At 50.4% G+C, this 20,355-nt stretch overlaps 1 protein-coding gene across 12 annotated transcripts in view; it reads left to right on the top strand.

The window, feature by feature from the left end:
* The window catches only part of LOC135286467 (feather beta keratin-like), a 143,067-nt gene that overhangs the window by 103,529 nt on the left and 19,183 nt on the right, over positions 1-20,355 (top strand). For 3 of the 12 annotated variants that reach the window (XR_010350775.1, XR_010350779.1, XR_010350778.1), the window contains exon 2: positions 12,779-13,372. The exons of 8 other annotated variants lie outside the window; for them this stretch is intronic. The gene's annotated coding sequence lies outside the window, so the exon portion shown is untranslated. Of the gene's footprint in view, positions 1-11,665; positions 12,501-12,778; positions 13,373-20,355 lie in introns of those variants that run through there. One more of the 12 variants, XR_010350777.1, reaches the window with a different exon arrangement.

A 20,355-nucleotide genomic window follows, 5' to 3' on the forward strand; every position in this document is an offset into this window, starting at 1 on the left:
AGCTGTGCTGAAGGTGTTGCCTCTTCCCTCAAATTCCATTTCTCCCCACCTTGATCCCACCTAGCTAAGCCTGACACTAGACCTGACTTCTCCTGTTCACTCTACTTTGTGCATGTCTTGGTGCCTCTCTTGCTTTTAAGCTTTTGCTATGCAGGGTGATTTAGTTCCCAATTTGGGCTGAGAGCAAAAGGCTTAGACCACTTGTGGTTGTCAGAAGGAGGATTGGGAGCTCACCCAGGGTTGTTGCAGGTGAGCATTTCATGATCGTTGACAACCAGGCAAGTCCAGGTTGTGTCAGGGCCCAGCATAGTGGCCTAAGAAAGGTCTTTAAGGCTGGACCTGAAGGGTTGTGGTCAGTGTCCTGAAATGGAGATGGCAGCAAGTTTCCAGTGCTGTAGTCCCAGGAGTTGGATCCATTGGGACAACCCTGAAAATCTGGTGCTGAAGCTCAGCAATGACATCTTGTTTGTTGGTAGGAGTCATACCAGGTAGGAAGGAATGTATGAGTATCAAATATAAGAATAGTTTTCTTCTGAGAAATCACCCTTGTGTTTCTGGTGAGAAAAAGTGGAGCAGGAGGTGTCCCTGTAACATTTTGGGAAAAGGGACCTCAAGTCTTCAGATCAGGATTGGGAAAAATGTTCCGATGGAGGGGAAGTGACTCTTGGTGTCTCCTAAGCACTGGTGAGGTCCCATGTGAGGTGTTCTGAGCAGTTCTGGGCTTCCCACATGTAAATGAAGTTGATTTAGTGAATTGACATCAGTTCAGGGCCAAAAATATTCTAAAGGGCCTGGAGGATCTTTCCCAGAGCAGAGTCTGTGAGAGCTGGGTCTCCCAGGGGACAAGGCTGGACAGGGGGTGTCATCAATGTGTGCTAATTCCAGATTGCAGAGAATGAAGTCGAGGGAGGCCAGCTGTTCTCAGCAGTGCACACATGCAGGACAAGAGGACAAAGGCACAAGTGAAAAAAGATGGAATTTCCTGGGAAAGGCAGACAAGCCTTTTTCAGTACGAGGTTTGTCCCAGAGTAAAAGAAGTGGTGGAATAGCTGTTCTGGGACAGCCAACTCTGAACTGTCCAAGGTCCTGGAAATCTGGCTCCTGCTGACTATGATAGAGCAGAAGAGAATGAGGCAATTGCACTCCAGACTTCCTGCCTAATTGGATGATGTTGTTCCTATTTTGGGGAGAGGGCTAGGGAGTCCTGATGAGAAGAGAGTTTGTCAAGAGTGTACCAGCCCAGAGAGACGTGAAGAGAGCCATGAGCAAGAGAGATTTGTTGTATCCAAGCTTTTGTTGTAGTAGGTGATGGGTTTGTGTCTCCCCTCAATCCCTGGTCCCATACCAGCCTAGATAGTTACTGGTGGCGATATATTTTATAAGAAAGGTTTGAGACCTTTTTCCATTCAATAGTCTGTTTATTCCTGGCACTGTGATGGGTGAGGAGGTGAGATCACTGGAATTCAGAAAGATGAGGACACGTCAGGCTTTGATGCAGGTAATCTTTACTAAGAAAAAAAAAAAAAAAAGAAGAGACAGGAGAAAGTATTTGAAAGGATGCGGTCTGAGGTAGAAGTAGGGCAATCATCAGCCACGGTGCTTGGCTTGCAGGAGCTGTTGCCACAGGACCAAGGTGGTTGGTGTCAGGAGTAGTGCCGAGGGTCCTTAGCAGATGTAGCCGCCCCTTCTGCCATAGCAGCCCAGGCCTCCCAGGCCATAGCCAAGACCAAAGCCAAATCCACCAGAGATGGGCTGTCCTTGGGCACTGAGCTCAGCGCCCAGAGCAGCAGAGGAGGTGGATCCAACAGCGGTGCTCTGGGGGAAGGAGGTCATGATGGGTCCTGGCAGGGTGACCAGCACAGGGGCAGGGTCAATGATGACACGGGAATCCTGGCATTGCAGGGCACAGGGCTCATTGCAGCTGTTGGCCAGTGGGGTGGGTCCGCAGGGACGGCAGAGGTTGTTGCAGGCCATGGGTGTGGTGTGGAGGGTCCTGGAAGAGAGAGGTTTGAGGCAGGGTAGGGGTGTGGGGGTGCAAGGAATGTTGATTCAGGAGTGTGTTGGAGTGTGGAGGCAGTTTTTGGGCTGTGGGGAGGTGTGAGGGCTGCAGAAGCTGTGGCTGAGCATGCTGAAAGAGAGGGTTAAGGGGTGTAGGACCAGGAGGGTCAGGGGCTTGAGACTCACCTGGTCTTCAGCAGGAGGAGAAGGCGTGAGGAGAAGTGTGTGAGGGAGAGAGGCTCTGGGACAGCTTTTATGCAGGTTCTGGATGGGCGGGACAGCTTTGTGCCATGGCCTTAGGGCATTTTTGAGGCAGGAGCTCTTGCCTGGCCCAGCCTGCTGAGTCATGAGGTGCGGAGTGTTTTTCTTCCCACAACTGTACAATTCCATGTCCAGCTCTTGAGTCAGTGTCCATTGGCAGCAACTTTCAAACAGCAGTTGGTATTCAGGAGTATTTAATTATTAAATGTTTGTAAAGGAGGACTGAATAAGCAACCAGAGGCCTGGAGAACTGCAGTGTCATCAGTGAGGTCATTTTGTGGCACGTCTGCTGTGCTTTGTCGGTGCCTTGTGAAGACTGGGACTCTGTTCTGTGCTGCTGGATGTCCATCAGTCATTGTGTTGCACCTTGGAATGCTGAGGGAGCTGCTGATGTCCTGGGAATGTCACTGTGTTGTAGCTTGGGAAGGTCACAGTGCTTGGGAGTGCCTGATAGATTAAAGAGAGCTTGTGGCATTCTGTTTTGAATGCAATGAAGGGAGAGCATTTAGAAAAGGAGAGGCTGTTCAGGCTGAACTTGTTCCAATGTTATGGCCCTTCTGGAATTCTCAAATGTCCATGATAACGTACTCTGTCATTTAAATTGTATTTCTTGACCTCATTAAGAAACTCATTAAACAAATAAGAAACAGTTGCCCAGGCAGGTCTTTGACATCAGTTGTCCCATTCAACATTAAGGTCATATGGTTTCATGACTTGTATCCTTTAAGGCTTAACATTGTGTTCCTGTGAGCAAAACCCAATAATTACTAGCTCTGGTCAGCAGCATCATCTTTCTTTCCCTGTCATGGTGCAGGTGTTTGTTTTTGGAATTCTGTTATTCCATGTCCTTCTCTTGAGCCTATGTCCATCTGACCTTGGCGGCAGCTTTTAAATGCAATTATTGGAGGTTAAAGACTGGCGTTGATGGTACATGTCAGGGTGGGGTGAAGACGTTACCAAAGCTTGGGAGAGGTGGGTTGTCATCACTGATGTCACCCTGTGATACTGGTGTGCTGTGGTTTTTGTGTGTGTTGTGAAGAGGGGCCCCATTCCCTGCCAGCCATGTCAGGCTGGTCTCGCCTTTGCAGGTGTTCTGGGGCTGAGGGGCTGCTCCTTCCAGTGCACTCCTGCCTGCCTTGGCTACATCTCTCCTGCCCAGTCTATATGCCAGGCCTTTCTCAATGGAGATGGGAAAGAAATTCCTAAGATTTATGAAGGTCATCCAAGCTCCACAAGTCCTGTGCTGGTTGATCTGTAGCAGTCGTCTCAGCTGGACCCAGCACAGTCACTCTGTGGGTCACAGTGCTGGGTTCTGACTGACAAAAGGAAAGAAAAACAGCTGAAGGATAAGGAGAACAAGACAGGTGAGGAGAAGTTGAAGGAACCAGGGATGTTCAATTTTCAGAAGAAGAGGATTGACCTTATTGCTCTCTGAAATTGTCTGAATGGAAATTTTTAACACCTGTCCTGTCTCCCTTTCATCAAGGTGTGGAGAAGAGGGAATGAACTTTAGTTTTCCCAGTGGAGGTTTAGTTTTCTATTAGGGAAATTAAATTCACAAAAACACAGGACAACCAACAGTACTGAAAGGGCTGGAGAACCTGTTGTGGTGGAGAGGATGTGAGACCTTGGACTCCCAGGAGACGAGGATGGACACCAGGGTGTCATCAATGTATGAAAATGCCAGATGGCAGGGAATGAAGTCGAGGGAGTCCATTTATCCACAGTAGTGCAACCAGGCAAGAAAAGAGGGCAGGGACACAAGTGAAAACAGATGGAATTCCATGGGCAAAAAGGGAAGAATTTTTCAATGTGAGGGTGGACAGAGAGCGGAAGGTATGGTGGAGTCTCTGTCCTGGGAGAGCCAAACCCGAACTGTCCATAGTCCTGGAAATCCCACACTTGCTAGTCTTTCTTGAGCAGAGGGTAATGAAGTACTTGCATCCCAGAGTTCCTGCCCAAGTGGATGATTTTGTGACTCTGATGAGAGGGTTCAAGAGTTCTGCTGGGAAGAGAATTTGTCAAGTGTGTGCTGGCATGGAGACACTCTATTAGAGCTGTGCTCAGGAGACCATCAATGTGTCAAAAGACTGGTGTAGCAGGTGATGGGCTTGTGCCAGGTTCTGGAAGGTCCTTCCAATCCCTTGCTTCCTCTGCCAGTCTTGGTTGTTAATGGTGGTGACGTATTTAATAAGAAACATGTTTTAGGCCCATTTTCCATTCACCCCAATGCTCTGTCTGACACTGTGTGAGGTGAGGATCTGAGACTACTGGAATTTACAAAGATGAGAAGACATGTCAGGCTCTGATGCTAAAAAAACTTTATTTAGGCAAAAGAATTAAAAGGCAGGAGAAAGGAGCAGAAGTAATCCAGTGTAAAGCGCAAATAGGAGACCATCAGCAAAGGTGCTTTGCTGGCAGGAGCTGTTGCCAGAACCCCAAGGGGGTGCCTTTAGCAGGTGTAGCAGCCACTTCTGCCATAGCAGCCCAGCCCATAGCCAAATCCACGGCCGTAGCCAAGGCCAAAGCCACCAAATCCACCAGAGATGGGCTGTCCCTGGGCACTGAGCTCAGCACCCAGAGCAGCAGAGGAGGTGGATCCGACGGCGGTGCTCTGGGGGAAGGAGGTCATGATGGGTCCTGGCAGGGTGACCAGCACAGGGGAAGGGTTGATGATGACGCGGGAATCCTGGCATTGCAGGGCACAGGGCTCATTGCAGCTGTTGGCCAGCGGGGTGGGTCCGCAGGGTCGGCAGATGCTGTTGCAGGCCATGGGTGTGGTATGGAAGGTGCCTGGAAGAGAGGAGGATGAGGCAGGGCAGGGACATGGGGTTGTGAGGGGTGAATGGAGTGTGGAGGCTGTTGTGTGTCTGTGGGGAGGCATGAGGGCTGCTGAGGCTGGGGCTGAGCATGCTGGAAGAGAGGGTTGAGGGGAGCAGGAGCAGTAGGGTCAGGGCTTGAGGCTCACCTTGCTGTCAGCACCAGAGCAGAAGGAGTCAGGAGGAGAAGTGTGTGAAGGAGAGAGGTGCTGGACCGGCTTTTATGCTGGTTGTGGAGGGGCGGGACAACCTTGTCCCATGGCCTTGGGGCATTTTGCAGGCATCAGGTCCTGCCAGGCCCAGCCTGGCAATTCATGATGTGAGGAGTGTTTTCCTCCCCACAACTCTGCCGTGTCATGTCTTGCTCTAAGGAGACCATGTCCATCTGACCTTGGCAGCATCTTTAAAGTGAGAGTTGGTATTTGGGAGTATTGGCCTGGAAGATGTGTGTCAGAGAAACCAAAATATGCAAAAAAGCCTAGGAAAACTATGGGTGTCATCAGTGAGGTCATTCTGTGGCACTTATGTGGTTTAGTTTGTGGGTGTGTTGTGAAGAGGGGCCCCATTCCACCGCAGCCATGTCAGGCTGGTGTGGCATTTGCAGCTGTGCTTTGCATGAGGAGCTGCCCCTTCCATCATGGTCATTCCTCCTTTAAAATGTGAGTATTTGAGACCAAAGGCTGGTGTTGATAGTGCGTGTCAAAGGGGACTGAAGAGATGAGGTTGGGTGTCATCAGTGAGGTCATCCCACGGAACTCATGGTTTTGTGTTTGTGGGTTTATTGTGAAGAGGGGCCAAAACTATTGCAGGTCAGTCAGACTGGTCTGGGCTTTGCATCTGTGCCAGGTGTGAGTGCCTGGACTCTTCTGTTCCACGTGGGCAGTAGGAGAGTTGCCACCTCAGCGAGCTGGCAGATGATGGAATGTCTGAGGCACACTTGGTTGTTGTAGCAGCCAAAGGGATCTGGAGACTGAAGGTGAAAGGAATCTCCTGCATTTCCAGAGTGGGAAATGAGAAGTTCTGCATCTGGGCAGGAATGGCACTTGGCCCTGTGTCATGCTGTGGGCTGAGAGTCTGGAAAGCAGCTTTGCTGAGCAGGACCCTGTAGTGCTCATGGAGCATAAAGAGACCACAAGATCACAATGAAACTTAAGATGAAAAGGCATAATCAGTGTCCAAGATAGATTTCAGACAATTCTTGCCATGAAGTTGGGAGAGGTGGCCCATTCTCTCTTTAGAGCTCTAGCTGGGTCCCATGTGGTGGGGTTTGGACAGTTCTGGGCTCCCCAGTGGAAGATGCCTATGGACTTAGAAACAAAAGCAGTTTGTGGCCAACAAGATTCTAAAGGGGCTGTGAGATCTTTCACAGATGAAACTCAGAGAGCTGTGACTCCTAGGAGATGAGGATGGAGAGGCATGCCATCAGTGAGTGCAAATCCCTGATGGTAGGGAATGAAGATGAGGGATCACAGCTGTCCTCAGCTGTCACTATCAGATAAAAAAAATACATGACATGAACACGCTGCTGTTTTCAAGGTAAAAAGGGGTAAGTTTATTTTCTGATTCTAACATTTATAGATTTTCAAAGGTGACGGTGGATTGGAGGGTGAAAGTGCTACCTCTCCAAAGACACTGGACAAACCAACAGTCTATAAAATTTTTCTTCCTCCATAAAAGAATGTGAAAGAACAAGTTATTTACAGAAAGTGTGTTAGAAAGTTTGCTACAAGAAAGTAAACATCAGAAGGCTTAGAAAATCTTAAAAAATCAGGGCAACACTCAGCAGTGCATATGTGAAGCATAATAGGGCAATGACACAAGTGAAACAGATGTAATTCCATGGGCAAGGAAGAGAAGCATGTTTCAGTGTGAGGGTGGTCACAGAATGGAAAAGGTGGTGCAGTCTGTCCTGGGAGATCCAGAACTGGAACTGCCCATAGTTCTGGAATGCCTGCCGTTGTTGGTTTGATTTGAGCAGTAGAGAATGAAGCTCTTGCTCCCCAGTGTTCCTCCCAAAATGTATGATTTTGTGACTGTTTAAAGGGAGGGTTTGAGGATCCAGCTGGGGAAGAGAGCTTGCCAAGTATCTACAGGCATACAGTAGATTCTTCAGAGCCATGAGAAGGAGAGCATGGGTGTGTCAAAGCCTTTGGTGTAGCAGGTGATGGGCTTGTGACACATTCTGGAAAGTCACACCAACCCTGCTTCCTATGCAATTCTTGTGATTACTGGTGGGGACATATATCCTAAGAAAGGTGTTCCAGCCCTTTTCCCCCTACGCCAAAGGCCTCTTAAGACCACACACTGTGCTGGGTGAGGATGTGAGACAATTTTAAATCAAAAAGAAAAGGAGACTTCCCAGGCTTTGGTGCAGGAAAACTTTATTGAGGGAAAAGACAAAAGATAAAGGAGAAAAAGATGGGAGGCATCTGGTGCAAGTTGCAAGTAGGGTGACCATCAGCCAAGGTGTTTTGCTGGCAGGAGCTGTTGCCAGACCCCCAAGATGGTGCACCAGTCCTCAGCAGATGTAGCCACCCCTTCTGCCATAGCAGCCCAGGCCTCCCAGACCGTAGCCAAATCCACGGCCATAGCCAAAGCCAAAGCCACCAAATCCACCAGAGATAGGCTGTCCCTGGGCACTGAGCTCAGCGCCCACAGCAGCGGAGGAGGTGGATCCAACGGCGGTGCTCTGGGGGAAGGAGGTCATGATGGGTCCTGGCAGGGTGACCAGCACAGGGGCAGGGTCGATGATGACACGGGAATCCTGGCATTGCAGGGCACAGGGCTCGTTGCAGCTGTTGGCCAGGGGGGTGGGTCCGCAGGGACGGCAGATGTTGTTGCAGGCCATGGGTGTGGTGTGGAGGGTGGCTGAAAGAGAGAGGGGTGTGAAGCAGGGCAGAGGCGTGGGGGTGTGGGAGGCAGTGATGCAGGAGAGCAAGGGTTAGGATTAGGGAGTGTGGAGGTTGTTGTGGAGTTGTGGGGAGGCGTGAGGGCTGCTGAGGCTGGGCCTGAACGTGCTGGAAAAGAGGGGCCAAGGCGTGCAGGATCAGGAGGGTCAGGGGCATGAGGCTCACCTGGTTGTCAGCAGGAGCAGGGGTCAGGAGAAGTGTGTGAGGGAGAGAGGCTCTGGGCCGGCTTTTATGCTGGTTCTGGAGGGGCGGGACAGCCTTGTCCCCTGGCCTTGGGGCATTTGCAGGCAGCAGCTCTTGCCTGGTGAGTCCTGAGGTGGGGAGTGTTTTCCTTTATGCAATTCTGCAATTCTGTGTCCTTCGCTTGAGGCTGTGTCCATCTGACCTTGATGGCCGCTTAAAGGGAGAGTTGGTATTTGGGAGGATTTGATTGTTCAGTGTGTGTCAGAGAAGAATAAATAAACAACCAGAACCCCAGAGAACTGCAATGTCATCAGGTAAGGTAATTTTGAACCTCTGATGTGCTGTGGTTTGTGGGTTCCTTCTGATGACTGGTCCCCTATTCTGTACCACTGGATGTCCATCAGTCATATTGTCGCACCCAGGAATGCTGAGGGAGCTGCTGATGTCCTGGGGAGGTCACTCTGCAAGAGCTTGACATGGTTGTCTTACCTAGGAGCAGTTTCTGATGGATGAAAGGGAGCTCATACCCTCATGTCTTCAGTGGGATGAAGTGACAGCATCTGGAAAACACGAGGCTGTTCAGGCTGAACTTGTTCCATATTTCAGGTCCATTTGGAATTCTCAGGTTTACATGACAATGTGCTCAGACAATTGAAGTTTATTTCTTGACCTCATTCAGAAATAAAAAAGCCCAGTCAGTAAACCTGGCTTGATTGCTTTTTCCCCTAGGTTGTTCTGTGACATGACTTCACTTATTCCACATTCAAGGCATGAGGTATAACTTTTAAGTCTTTAAATTTCATTCCTATGAGCAATAATTACTAACTGATGCTCAGAAAACTCATTTTTCCTTTTCCATCATAATTTGGGTATTTCTGTATGGAATTCTATGATTCCATGTCCTGCTCTTGCCTCCTTTTCCTTCTCATCTTGGCAGCTGCTTTTAAGTGTGAGTGGATATTTGGGAGGATGTTTGTGGAAGGTTCATGGCAGGGAGGACAGAGTAAACAACCAAAACATCGGAGCGGTGGAGTGTCATCAGTGAGGTCACTATGTGACATTCACGTGCTATAGTTTGTGGATGTGTTTTGAAGAGGGGCCCCATTCCCTCCCAGCCCTCTCAGGCTGCTCTGGAATTTGCAGCTGTGCTGGAGGTGTTGCCCCTTCCCTCATATTTCATCGTTCCCCACATTGATCCCACCTGGCTAAGCCTGACACTAGGCCTGACCTTTCCTGTTGACTGTGCTCTGTGGGTGTCTTGGTTCTCCTCTTATTTTTAAGCTTTTGATATCTGGAGCCTTTTGGATTTTTACGTGGGCCAAAACATGAGGCCACTTGTGATTGTCAGAAAGAGGATTTGGAGGCCACCCAGGATTGTTGAAAGCAAGCATTTCATGATCCTCAAAAACAACCCTGGCAAGTCTAGGTTGTGTCAGTGCCCAGCGTGGATGCCTGAGAATAGTCTGAAGGGCTGGACCTGGAGGCTTGCGGTCAGTGTCCCAAAATCCAGATGGCAGCAAACCCCCAATGCTGTAGCACAGGAATTGGATTCATTGAGCTAAGACAGAAAACCTGACAGGTGCTGGACCTGTGCTGGGATTCTGTCAGGGCAGAATGGGATTCTGCCAAGGGCTGTTTGTTGGGAGGAGTCATCCCAGGTAAAAAGGAATGCCTAGGTATCAGTTGGAGGAATTGTTTTCTTCTAAGAAAAAGCCTCTGGTTTTGTGGTTGTGGTTGCAAAGAAATGGAGCAGCAGGTGTCCCTGTGTGGCAAAAGGAAACCCAAGTGTCCAGGTTAGGATTGGGAAAAGTGTATGACCAAGCAGGGAGAAGTGATCTGTCTGCTCAGCATTGGTGAGGTCCCATCTGAAGTGTTGTGGGCAGTCCTGGGCTCCCAAGTGTGAAAATGAAGTAGATTTAGTGAATCCAGACCAGCTGAGGACAGCAAGACTCCAAAGAGGTCAGAGACTCATTCCTAGAGGATAGTCTGAGACAGCTGTGACTCACAGTGGACAAGGATGAATAGGGGATGTCATGAGTGTGTGCAAATCCCTGATGGCAGGAATGAAGTGAAGAAGCCCAGCTGTTCACAGCAGTGCTCACGTGCAGGGCAAGAGAGCAAGGCCACAAGTGGAAAAAAAAATTGAATTCCCCGGGAAAAGAATACAAGAATCTTTCATTGTGAGGGTGGCCACAGAGAGGAAGAGGTATTGGAGCGTCTGTCCTGAGAGGGCGAACACTGAACTGTCCATGGTGCTGGGAATCCTGCTCTTGCTGCCTCTGCTTGAGCAGGGGAGGTGAAGCACTTGCACTCCAGATTTCCTGCCAGTGGTTGATGTACTTCCCAAGTTTGCTGGAAGGGTTCAAGAGACCTGCTGGTAAGAGAGTTTATCAAGTGTTCACTGGCATGGCAAGACTTTACCAGAGGTCTATCCAGGAGAGCATTGATATGTCCAAGGTTTAGTGTATCATCTAAGGCATGTGTGACAGATTCTGGGAGGTGTTCCCTCCTCTACTTCCCATGCCAGACTCTGTTACTGCTTATTTTGATATATTGGTGAGGGAGGGAGTTTTTGGTCTATTCCTTGTACCCCAATGTCCTGTTGAGTTGTGGAATGTACTCAGTGAGGATGTGGGACCATCAGAATTAAAAAAGATGAGGAGACATCTCAGATTTTGATGCAGAAAAAGTTTATTGAGGCAAAGCAATGAAGAGACAGGAGAAAAAAGAGGAAGGGTTCCAGTATAAGGTGCAAGTACAGGGACCATCAGCCAAGGAGATTGGCTTGCATGAGTTTTTGCAGAGTCCCGAGTTGGTGGTGTCAGGAGTGGTACTGAGGGCCCTTAGCAGATGTAGCCATAGCCCCTTCTGCCATAGCAGCCCAGGCCTCCCAGACCATAGCCAAATCCACGGCCATAGCCAAAGCCAAAGCCACCAAATCCACCAGAGATGGGCTGTCCCTGGGCACTGAGCTCAGCGCCCACAGCAGCGGAGGAGGTGGATCCGACGGCGGTGCTCTGGGGGAAGGAGGTCATGATGGGTCCTGGCAGGGTGACCAGCACAGGGGCAGGGTCAATGATGACGCGGGAATCCTGGCATTGCAGGGCACAGGGCTGGTTGCAGCTGTTGGCCAGCGGGGTGGGTCCGCAGGGACGGCAGATGTTGTTGCAGGCCATGGGTGTGGTGTGGAGGGTGCCTGGAAGAGAAAAAGGGTGAGGGAGGGCAGGAGTGTGGGGGTATGAGGGGCAGTGATGCAGGATGGCGAGGGAGTATGGAGTCTGTTGTGAGTCTGTGAGGAGGTGTGAGGGCTGCTGAGGCTGGGGTTGATCGTGCTGGAAGAGAAGGGCCAGGGTGCAGGAGCAGGAGGGTCAGGGGCTTGAGGCTCACCTGGTTGTCAGCAGGAGCAGAAGGCTTCAGGAGGAGTGTGTGAGGGAGAGAGGTGCTGGACCAGCTTTTATGCTGGTCCTGGGTGGGTGGGACAGCCTTGTGCCATGGCCTTGGGGCACGTTTTAGGCAGCATCTCTTGGCTGGCCCAGCCTACTGAGTCATGAGGTGTGGAGTGTTTTCCTTTATGCAATTCTGCAATTCTGTGTTCTTCCCTTGAGTCAGTGTCCATTTGACCTTGACTGCATATTTCAGTTGGAGGAAATAGATGCCAATGTATTGGTACTGGTTTTGTTTTGGATGTTGAAGCAGCAAACAAAGCCTACAGGAATTTGGGTTTTGTTTCATGTCTTCAGCTAACCCCCAGCCATTCCTTCTGGCCAAACCTACTTCTCTGCAGCCTGGAATTTGGTTGCTACTCTGGACTGGAATTTCATAAATGGATCATGAGGTAGCCATGCACCCTTGGCTGTGAAAAGCTCCATCAGTTACTTGGACATGATTAGGAAAAGAAGCACAGGCAGGTTGAGAGAGTTGAACATCCTGTTCCACACCACTGTTGGGGCTCCTCAGTGGAACAAGGCCATAGACATGGTTGGCAAAGAGAAAATTACACTGATGGGAGTGGAGGATCCTTAAGATGAGAAGCTGAGAGAGCTGGAATTTCTTTCAGGCAAGAGGCAAGGATGCAAATGGGGCATGTTGTCAATGTGCCATGGAATGACCTCTGTGATGCCACCCCAAATCTCCTAAGCTATGGTTGAATCTTGTATGTGTTGTGACACTCACAGTCAAGAACCACACCTTGGTCTCTAATTTTTGAAACTTAAACATACCACCAAGGTCAGATGGAGATGGCCTCAGGAGCAGAACATGAAATTGCACAATTCCACAGAGGAACAACTGCTCCATGACACAATAGGAAAGAGGAGCTTACTGGCTGTCCGTTAGTAATTATTGGGTTTTGCTCATAGGAACAACACATTAAGACTTACTAATTATAAGTTATGAAAACTTGTGGCTTGAACGTGGAAAAAAGGAATTGATGTCACAGACCAGCCTGGGAAAACAGGGATCGGGCCCCGTTTGTTGTTTATTGGATTCCTGAATGAGGTCAAAGAATACACTTTAAATGACAAAGTATATTGTTTTGTAAATTATGTAAATTTCAAAACACAAGCAGACTGGAATAAGTTCAGCCCTGAACTACCTCTTGTTTTCCAGATCTTCTTTCTTGATATCATTGATAAAACAAAAGGGAGAAGCTCTCTTTCCTCTATCAGGAAGGGCTCTCAGGCACTGTGACCTTTCCAAGTTATTGCAGAGTGACTTACTCAGGACATCAGCAGCTCCCTCAACATTCCTGGATGCAACACAACGACTGATGGAAATCCAGTGGCACAAAACAGAGTCCCAGTCTTCACAAAGCACCCAAAAACCACAGAACAAGAGGGCCACAAAATGACCACACTGATGACATTGCACCTTTCCTGGGTGCTGGCTGTTTATTGATCCCTCCCTGACACAGGCAGAACAGTCAAATACTCCCAAATACCAACTCCCAGGTAGAAGCTGCTGCCAAGGTCAGATGGACACGGAATCAAGAGCAGGATTTGGAATTATTGACATGGATGAAGGAAAATACTCTGCACTTCATGACTCAGCAGGCAGGGCCAGGCAAAAGCTGCTTCCTCAAAAATGCCCCAAGGGCTTGAGACAAGGCTGTCCCACCCATCCAGAACCTGCATAAAAGGCGGCCCAGAGCCTCTCTCCCTCACACATTCCTCCTGAAGCCTTCTCCTCCTGCTCTTACTGATAGCAAGGTGAGTCTCAAGCCCCTGACCCTCCTGCTCCTGCACCTCTCGCCCTTCTCTTCCAGCACACTCAGCCCCAGCCTCAGCAGCCCTCATGCCACCCCACAGCCCCTCAACAGCCTCTACACTCCCTCACACTCCTGAATCAACATTCCTCACACCCTCCACACCCCTGCCCTCCCTCACCTCTTCTCTTCCAGGCACCCTCCACACCTCACCCATGGCCTGCAACAACATCTGCCGACCCTGCGGACCCACCCCGCTGGCCAACAGCTGCAACGAGCCCTGTGCCCTGCAATGCCAGGATTCCCGTGTCATCATCGACCCTGCCCCTGTGCTGGTCACCCTGCCAGGACCCATCATGACCTCCTTCCCCCAGAGCACCGCCGTCGGATCCACCTCCTCCGCTGCCGTGGGTGCTGAGCTCAGTGTCCAGGGACAGCCCATCTCTGGTGGATTTGGTGGCTTTGGCCTTGGCTACGGCCGTGGATTTGTCTATGGGCTGGGAGGCCTGGGCTGCTATGGCAGAAGGAGCTATGGCTACATCTGCTAAGGGTCCTCAGCACACCATGCTCCCACTCTGGGGCAGGAAGGCGATGATGATCTGGCAAAACTTCCTCCAAGCAAAGGACCAAAGCTGATGGTCACTTGCACTTCAGCCGAGATCCATTTACATTTTCTGCTTATGGTCTTTCCGTCTTCTACCTCAATAAAGTTTTCCTGCATCACATTTTAAGATGAGTCCTTCTTCTTTCTGATCCCAAGACCCAAGAGCTCACTCAGGGCTCAGCCAGGCTTCCTGAGTCTATTGGAGTGGGTGAAAAAGTTTTCCAAGACCTCTTTTAGGATTTATTTCCCTATTTTACTGCGAACTGGCACACTTTGCTCTTCCAGTGTATCCTACAAATCCTCCAGTTACTGAATCACAGACCTGGATACGCTAAGGCAGATCTATCTCTCCCTCTTGCCCAAGCCTCTCTGGGTGGTGTGTTCACTTTTGCTGGAGAGAAGTTGCTTCTGCCCCTCATCATCTTCCATGCTTTTCTACAGATCCTATGAAGCAGGTCCATGTCCACCTTATCTTTGTGAGCTCAGAGTTCAACACAGAACTCTGATTTTAGTACAGGAGAGCAGAGGGTGAGATTCCTCCTCTCTTGTGCTGCCCACGCTGTGGGGATGAGCCCAGGACAGAAAAGAAGATTCTGGTCAATGAGTGCACATGGCTGGAGCACATCCAATTCTTCAACCACCAACACCCCAAGTGTTCCTCTTTGGGTCTGCTCTCAATCCCTTCATCACCCATCCTGTCTCCCGCATGTTTCAGAGTGCTCCAATCCAAGTGCAGCAGGTTCTGCCCCTCTGCTCTGCTCTAGTAATAATGGAGAACTCTGTTTATCTTTGGGTTACTGGGAACAAGGAAGCAAAGACTGTGCTGGAGAAGATCAAGATCATGGCCTTGAGGATGATCCATGGGTGAAGGTTTAGGACAGCCTTGGCCCGTGACTTTGGGACATTTTCCAGGCAAAAGCTGTTGCCTGGCAAAGTCTGGTGTGTCCTGAGGTTGAGAATGTTTTGCTTCAAACAGCTCTGAAGTTCCACGTTCTGCTCTTGAGACCATGTCCATCTGACCTTGGCCACAGCTTTAGTGGGTTGGTATTGGTTCCACTATGGGTGGATGAAGAGAGGAAGAACCAGTATCCTGTACCTGGACTTGTGCAAAACTTGTTCCTGTGCGAGACAAAATCCTTGTCTCTGAGCTGGAGCTGATGGTTGGACCTCTGTCTGGAAAAGGAATGGACAGGATGGTCTCACTCAAAAGTTGTGGTCACGGGCTCCATGTCCCCATGTGGAGAACAAGGATCAGTAGTGAAAGACAGGGATTCATATTTGAACCATTATAACTTTTTGTCAAGGACAAGGAGTGGGTTTGAGTATCCCCTTGCAAGACAGGGGATGACACCAAGGTGAGTGGTGTGGTTTATGGTCTGAGGGAAAGGATGGCATCCAGAGGGTCCTGGATAGGCTGGGGAGATGGGCTGGTGTGAAGCTTGTGAAAGTCAGCAGGACCAAGAAGAAGGTCCTGCACCTGCATTGGATCAATCTCAGTAATTGCTGTTGGATGGGCAATGAGTTAATTCACAGCATCCTGAGGAGATAGACATGGGGTGTTGGTGGATGAAGAGTTGGATTTGTCCTGGCCACGTGAATGAGTTGATCAAAAATCCCCCATGTCCTGGGGTCATCCACACAGTGAGGACAGCACATTCTACCCCTCGGCTGCACTCTGATAAGACCAGACTTGTGTGTTCCACTCTGAAGACACAAAAAAAGGGAAGATATGGACCTCCTCGAGCAGATCTGTAAATGGCCTTGAGAGATGATGAGAGTCTGGAGGAACTGGTGTCCAGCCAAAGTGATCAGCCAGGGAGGGCCTTGTGTCAGAGTCACGGATAGACCTGCATTGGGGTATCCAGGTATGTGTTCAAGCAACTGAAAAGTTGCTGTGGCGCACTGGAAGAACAAAGTGTACCAGTGGGTAGTGGAATTGGAGAAGTAATTCCTAAAAGAGGTCTTGGAGCACTTTTTCAACAATCCCAATAGCCTCAACAACATTGGCTTAATCTCAGAGTGTCTAGGCAGAAGAAAGAAGAAGGAGTCTTGTGAGGTTATGATGCAGAAAATTTTATTGAGGTAGAACAGTGAAAATTCAGGAGCAGCCAGTGAGTGGGAATTGGTCTGAGGTACAAGCAGGGCGACCATCAGCAAGGGCCCCTTGGTTGCAGATGGTTTGGCCAGAGCATCAAAGCCTTCCTATCCCACAGAGGAAGCAGCCAGGCAGAGGTGCCCAATGGTCTCTGACTTGGGAGAAGGGGTGTGCAGCAGAGGAGCTGGACATTGCTGAAGGGGCCATACAGAACATGGAGAGGCAGAAAAGCAGGAGGCAGATGGGTCATGTTTGCAGGCAGTCTAGGCTGGCCCCTTGGCTGCTGCCTTGCTTGATGTCCTGAGAGCAGGAGCTGGAAGAGCTGAGCCCCTTTGAGATCCTTGGCCCAGAGAAGTGTCCTCAATGCCAGAGATAAGTTCCAGGGAGTGGGTGGTTGGTGTCAGGAGTGGTGCTGAGGGCCTTTAGCAGATGGAGCCATAGCCTCTTCTGCCATAGCAGCCAAGGCCTCCCAGACTGTAGCCAAATCCACGGCCATAGCCAAGGCCAAAGCCACCAAATCCACCAGAGATGGGCTGTCCCTGGGCACTGAGCTCAGCGCCCACGGCAGTGGAGGAGGTGGATCCGACGGCGGTGCTCTGGGGGAAGGAGGTCATGATGGGTCCTGGCAGGGTGACCAGCACAGGGGCAGGGTCGATGATGACACGGGAATCCTGGCATTGCACGGCACAGGGCTCGTTGCAGCTGTTGGCCAGCGGGGTGGGTCCGCAGGGTCGGCAGAGGCTGTTGCAGGCCATGACTGTGGTGTGGAGGGCCCCTGGAAGAGAGAGGTGTGAAGCAGGTCAGGGGTGAGGGGCTGGGAGGCGAGGGAGTGTAGAGGCTGTTGTGTGTCTGTGGGGAGGCGTGAGGGCTTCTGAGGCTGGGGTCTGAGTGTGCTGGAAGAGAGGGGCTAAAGGGTGAAAGGGCTGGAGTGTCAGGGGCTTGAGACTCACCTGGTTGTCGGCAGGAGCAGGAGGAGAAGGCTTCAGGAGAAGGGTATGATGGAGAGAGGCTCTGGGCTTATTTTTATGCTGATCCTGGAGGGGTGGGACAACCTTGTCCCATGGCCTTGGGGCGTTTCTTAGACAGCAGGTCTTGCCTTGCTCAGCCTGCCGAGTCATGAGGTCGGGAGTGTTTTTCTTTCCTCATGTTCTGCAGTGTCATGTCTTCTTTTTCTGTTTGTGTCCATGTGACATTCACAGCGGCTCTTAATTTGATAATTAGAGACCAGTGTGGGTTTTTTTGATGACATCTATCAAAACATGTAGAAGATTCAACCAAAGCTAAGGAGAACTGGGGAGTGAGGTCATGGCATATTGACATCATGTCCCATTTGCATTCTTGCTTCCCACCTCAAGAAACTCCCAAAACTTTCAGCTTCTCCTCATTTTGATGATACTCCAGTATTGTCAATGTCATGGTCTCCCTGCACTGCTGTTGGCCAACCATGTCCATGTCCTTGTTCCACCCTGGATCCCCAACACTGGTAGGGGACAGGAGGGTCAACTCCTTCAGCCTGCTTCTATTTCTTCTCCTGTGTTACCTATCCTGGTAACTGCTGGAGATTTTTATTCCAAAGAGTTCATGTCCACCTCATGATCCACTTAAATTCCCGCAGGACTACAAGCACCTTCTCTTCTTGAATGCTTTGGTTCCCAAGGCAACTGGTGTCATCCTGATCTTCTGTCAGGCCTTTTACTCAGTTCCACGGAACACCCTTGTGTCTACACTGCAGACATGTGGGCTTTAAATTTGGTCTAATGAATGGATGAAGAACAGCCAGAAAGTGATGGTCAGTGGCTCTATATACATGTAGAGGCCAGTGACGAGGCCTCCAGGCCTCTGCCTTGTACTGGTGATTTTGAATGCCTTTATCAAGGAGATGAGCAGTGAGATCAAGACCACACAGCATGTTTGAAGGTGCCAAGAAGCTGAGTGTTGCAGTTGGCACAAGAACATGGAGGAATCACATCAAGAGGGACACTGGGAATCTTGAGAACATAAGAACCTCTTGGGGCTCAACAAGTCCAAGGTCCTACACATAGGTTGGGACAGTCCCAGACACAAGCACAGCTTTGGAGAAAACTCCTTGAGATCACTTACACAGAGAAGAATTGCAGGTTGTGGTGGACCAAAATAACACAGCAATGTGAATTTCTAGCCCAGAAAAACAACCATATCCTGGGCTGCATAGAAACAGGTGTGGCCAGCAGTAATGGCTAGGGGTCAGTTGAAGACAGGAGAAAACAGCCAAATTCCTGTAGGCTTTTTTTGCATCTATTACATTCCTCAGACAAAACAAGACCAAAACCTTGGCCTGAACTGCTTCCAATTAAAAGCTGCTGCCAAGGTGAGACAGACACAGCCTCAAGGGGAGGGAATGGAATCACAGAACATCAGGAAGGAAAACATGACCCACCTTATGACTCACCAGGCTTGGCCAGCCAAGAGATGCTGCCTGCAAAATGCCCCAAGGCCATGGGACAAGGCTGTCCCGCCCATCCAGGATCAGCATAAAAGCCTGCCTAGTGCCTCTCTCCCTCACACACTTCTCCTCACGCCTTCTCTTCCTGCTCCTGCTGACAACCAGGTGAGCCTCAAATCCCTGACCCTCTTGCTCCTGCTCCTGTGGCCCCTCTCTGTCACCATGCTCGGCCCCAGCCTCAGCAGCCCTCACGCCTCCCCACAACTCCACAACAGCTTCCACACTCCCTCACCCTTCTAATGCTTTGCCCCTCGTACCCCCACACCCCTACCCTGCTTCATCCCCCTCTCTTCCAGGCACCCTCCACATCACACCCATGGCCTGCAACAACATCTGCCGACCCTGCGGACCCACCCCGCTGGCCAACAGCTGCAACGAGCCCTGTGCCCTGCAATGCCAGGATTCCCGTGTTGTTATCCAGCCTTCTCCTGTGCTGGTCACCCTGCCAGGACCCATCATGACCTCCTTCCCCCAGAGCACTGCCGTCGGATCAACCTCCTCCGCTGCCGTGGGTGCTGAGCTCAGTGCCCAGGGACAGCCCATCTCTGGTGGCTTTGGCTTTGGCCTTGGCTATGGTCTGGGAGGCCTTGGCTGCTATGGCAGAAGAGGCTATGGCTCCATCTGCTAAGGGCCCTCAGTACCACCTGACACCAACCACCCACTCCCTGGAACTCATCTCTGGCATTGAGGACACTTCTCTGGGCCAAGGCTCTCAAAGGGGCTCAGCTCTTCCAGCTTCTGCTCTCAGGGCACCAAGTAAGGAAACAGCCAAGGGGCCAGCCCAGACTGCCTGCAAACATGGCCCATCTGCCTCCTGCTTTTCTGCCTCTCTGTGTTCTGCATGGCCCCTTCATCTCTGTCCAGCTCCTCTGCTGCACACCCCTTCTCCCAGGCCAGAGACCATTGGGCACCTCTGCCTGGCTGCTTCCTCTGTGGGATAGGAAGGCTTTGATGCTCTGGCCAAACCATCTGCAACCAAGGGGCCCTTGCTGATGGTCGCCCTACTTGCACCTCAGACCAATTCCCACTCACTGGCTGCTCCTGAATTTTCACTGTTCTACCTCAATAAAATTTTCTGCATCATAACCTCACAAGACTCCTTCTTCTTTCTTCTGCCTAGACACTCTGAGATTAAGCCAATGTTGTTGAGGCTATTGGGATTGTTGAAAAAGTGCTCCAAGACCTCTTTTAGGAATTACTTCCGCAATTCCACTACCCACTGGTACACTTTGTTCTTCCAGTGTGCCACAGCAATGTTTCAGTTGCTTGAACACATTCCTGGATACCCCAATGCAGGTCTACCCATGACTCTGACACAAGGCCCTCCCTGGCTGGTCACTTTGGCTGGACACCAGTTCCTCCAGACTCTCATCATCTCTCAAGGCCATTTACAGATCTGCTCGAGGAGGTCCATATCTTCCCTTTTTTTGTGTCTTCAGAGTGGAACACACAAGTCTGGTCTCATCAGAGTGCAGCCGAGGGGCAGAATGTGCTGTCCTCACTGTGGGGATAACCCCAGTACATGGAGTTTTCTGCTCAGCTCATTCACGTGGCCAGGACATGTCTGGATGGATTCTTCATCCACTAACACCCCAAGTCCTTTACCTCAAGGATGTTGTGAATTAACTCATTGCCCATCCAACAGCAATTACTGAGATTGATCCAATGCAGGTGCAGGACCTTCTTCTTGGCCCTGTTGACCTTCACAAGCTTCACACCACTCCATCTCCCAAGCCTATCCAGGACCCTCTGCATGCCATCCCCTCCTTCCAGACAATCTAAAACACAACTCACCTATTAT

This window comes from Passer domesticus, chromosome 1, assembly GCF_036417665.1.
Source record: "Passer domesticus isolate bPasDom1 chromosome 1, bPasDom1.hap1, whole genome shotgun sequence".
Lineage (NCBI taxonomy): Eukaryota > Metazoa > Chordata > Aves > Passeriformes > Passeridae > Passer > Passer domesticus.